The 3,825-nt window shown below is 39.6% G+C and overlaps 1 long non-coding RNA gene across 1 annotated transcript; it reads left to right on the forward strand.

Annotated features, from left to right (window-relative positions):
- Window positions 1-587: 587 nt before the first annotated feature.
- LOC111193888 (uncharacterized) lies at window positions 588-3,290 on the forward strand. The gene is made up of 2 exons (XR_007439965.1): window positions 588-1,002; window positions 1,290-3,290. It is a non-coding gene; the product is annotated as an uncharacterized LOC111193888 (long non-coding RNA).
- The last annotated feature ends 535 nt before the right edge of the window (window positions 3,291-3,825 follow it).

Genomic DNA, 3,825 nt, shown 5'->3' on the forward strand with positions numbered 1-3,825 from the left:
AGATGCTATCTACTCACCTGCAGAACCTGTAGGAAACATGGAAGAGAATGTTCAGATTCAAGATTCACAGTCCCAGTATGCATCTGAAGATGATGAAGTTGAGATCCCAGTAAGGCATTCCACAAGACACAGAGAAAGGGCTAAGAGGCTAACATACCCCGAACTAGGAAACCCCCTTGTCTCCATAGTGCAATCTCTATTCCAAGGCTTAAACACTGCCCTTACTAAATCTCTCACAAATGCCCCCAATGTAAATTCATTCTCACCTTCTAGAAATGCCCTTTGCATGCACAGGGACGTGCATACAGTTTAAGGTGGGAGGATGTAACCCAGGTTAAATTATTCCTAATAATTACCACTGATTATAAGAATTTAATAAGTTAAACATAAGATAATTAATTATTATAGAAATAATAAAATTAGATATTTCAAAAAAAAAGGTACTTACCTCTGAAAATAACCTAATAAAAATAAGGAAACATAAAAAGAAAAAATATATATATATAATATAAAATAATGGTATTATTAGAAAGGCAGTGACGGTACAAAGAACCGCCCACTACGCCACAACCTCACCAATAAAAAAGCAAGTTAACCACCCACTGCGGAAAAATATGACCAATTAAAAAGTTATCAAGTAAGTTAGTCCAGAGCCACCCACTGCGGAAAAATACAACCAATCACAAGTTATTAAGCAAATTAGTCCAGAGCTACGTGACAAAGATCACTCACACTTACGAGTTGGAAGCTGAGCCAGCCGGATCGCGGCGCAGCGGTTGAGCCAGGAGACGGAGCGAGCCGTTTAGAATTAGATCTAACAAGTGAATATCGCAGATCAGGAGCTATTAGCCGCTTTTGTTAAAGCTGGAAAACTAATACGCTAGTTTAGCCTTGTCAATCTGCCGAGTGGATTGGACTTCTGGAGTCATCTCGAGCGCGCAACCGAGTTTTCGCCGCGGGTTGCCAGATAATCTGAAACTAAACGATTCCGGATCGGATTTGGTGAGTTTTGTTTTAAAAACTGGTGTATTAACTAACATTATATTAGTAACTAAAGGTATAATTGCTTAGCTAATAAGATAACAGTGGGTTAAGTTAGTTCTGATTATTTTGAGTGTATTATATTGCTGTTTAGATGAGAGTTTACCACTGTGATGTAACGTTGTACTGGTGTAATATGAGATTGTATTTATCCAGAATCCGTGAATGTTATATTTGTAATTATAGTAATGTGAACCTTAGGGTAATGTAAAAGATTAAGTACTAAAAGCCCTGTTTTATATGAACAGGCCAGTTTTGATTGGGATACACTACTGATAAGAACCTGCCGCCTGGTCACGAGAGCCCAGTCGAGTAGAAGACGCGATGGCGAGCCTCAGCCCAAAGGAACTTCGTACCTGAGCATTGAATCTTGAGTATCCCTTCTGTTTTTTTACGGTTGGACTTTTTTTTTTTTCTCCTCGTTCCAAGTGAGTTACACTGCGTTACCTGCATAACGAACAGAAACTGATAAACCGATTCTTGGACGGACTGAAACACTTAAAGAACAGACTTTGCTTCGTCCAGTCACATTTAATGTGAATTGAACTGAATTGATTTACATCGTAAATACTGTGGGTTTAATTCTAGTAAGCTGATACTGAATTTTGCACTGTTTTGTTATTTTATTTTATTATTTGGGTGAATTTGTGAATTATTGGGTTTTTATATTGTGTTGGGAGAAAAGGTATCTTGGTGTGTGACATTCCAGAATTATAACTACAGGTTCAATACTCACCTCTTAACCAATTGAAATAGACAAGTGAATACTTACCTTAATCCTCTAATCAATAATTATACTTACCCTAATGCCCTAATTAATAATTATACTTACCTTAATAATTATACTTACCTTAATTGTCAAACCAAAACCTAAAAGAAAGATAACGAGATAACCATTAATAATAACTAAATAATACTAAACCTAAAATAATAGTAATCCTTAAAGTACTAAAATTATTCCAGAGGACTGAGTTATAAAATAGGAAACCTTTAGAATATTATAGACCTTGAGACATACCACAAAAGGAAAACCAGCTATATTTTTGTGAATATATTTTTTTATATACTGATTGTTTACTTTGTTGTTTATTTGAAATCTTGCTTATATTTTTCTGTTTTATTTTATCTACTGTTTTATTTACATTTCTACATCAGTTGCCTCTATTCTAACAGTGTCAATACATTTACTGAAAATTTCTAAAGTCAAATTGTGTGTCTTTTTCCTTTCTGCTTCACAAGCGAACCTAGACTGGTCCATCTTCTCTCTTTATCCTTTGGGATTAAATTTATACCTGCAGCCGACCCCCAGGGGGCGCTACACAAGCTGCACAGAGGCTGATGTGCTGTGGTCATCCTGCATGGGTGGATGTTGCATTCATGCTCTCACGTCGAGTTGAGAGAGGCTGAACCTAAGGACTTTACTTAATTTTACAGATCTGTTCTGGAGGCTTGGAGAGTTTTTTCAATTTCTAGGCTGTCTGGGACACCCCCTGGGACCTTTGAGGAGCCTTTGTTTTTCAATTCTTTCTTGTCATCTCCTCTTTTTGTCCTCTGAAGGTCTGCGCTCACGCCTGGTGGCTGCAGGTTTTTTGAAGTTGGGCCACCTTGTTACTACTGCAGTGGAGACTGTGATGGAGAGAGCTGGTATCCGGTCGAGGCATGTGTTAGATCGGCTTGTGGCAGAAGTGCAAAGGTCATTACCAACGGATTACTGGACCTTTTTGACTGATCCACCTCCTACAGCACTGTGGAATGATGGGCTCTCTTATATTCTTCCCTCGCTGGCTGTTGCTCCTTCTGTGGGAGAATGGATTGAGGACGAGGGACACTTGCTGTCTTTTGCCACCCCTACTCTGGGTGTTTTTACTACACTCGGACGTAGGTCATTGTACCTAATCTGTGACACACGCAAGATTTTTGAGTGACGTTTCATCTACAAGGTGGTTTGAGTATTTTGGCACTGACTCCTCCCCCAAAGGCTGCTGGCGGACCCTGTACAAGCTTCCGATCGAAAAGCGGACAGCTGACCTCCAATGGAGGATAGTACATGGGGCGATAGCCGCACCTCGATCCGGCTGCTGTTGAAGGTTGTCCGTTCTGCTCTGAGAGTGAGACTATTTTCCACCTGTTTGTGCAGTGCACTAGACTGAGACCCTTATTTGATCTTTTGGCTGGTTGGTTTTTAACATTTGGTGACGATTTTTCATTTCAGCTGTTCATATTTGGGCCAAAATATACAGCAAAGAGAAGGTTTGTGCTGGTATTGCTGATTTTTTGGTCGGGCACTGCAAAGTTAGCCATATGGAAGACTAGAAAGATTAAGATGCTGGGCAGGGGTGCAGTGGATGCAAAGGCCATGTTTAAGGGATTAGTGGCTGCACGTTTGAAATTAGAATATGCATACTATAAACTGGTGGGGAACCTACTGGAGTTTCAGTTAAATTGGGCAATTAATGATGTTTTGTGTATAGTTGATGACGAGCATAGCAAATAGTCTTTTAGCTAGTCGGCAGAGTAGTGTTAGAAGCTGCTGACAATACAGAGCCGGGACCAGGCCGCAGACAGAGAGGCTTAACCAACCGTCTGCGAGCTGCAAAGAGACGTTACCAAGATACCAGTATATTCAGACACACTTCAAACCTAAAGATTGGTTTACTTAATATCAGATCTCTAAATTCAAAAGCAGTTCTAGTGAATGAAATCATAACTGATCAGAATTTCGATGTTCTGTGTCTGACAGAAACCTGGATTAGGCCAAATGAATATGTAGCATTAAATGAAGCC

The sequence above is a fragment of the Astyanax mexicanus genome, chromosome 7, assembly GCF_023375975.1.
Source record: "Astyanax mexicanus isolate ESR-SI-001 chromosome 7, AstMex3_surface, whole genome shotgun sequence".
In the NCBI taxonomy this organism is placed as follows: Eukaryota; Metazoa; Chordata; class Actinopteri; order Characiformes; family Acestrorhamphidae; genus Astyanax; species Astyanax mexicanus.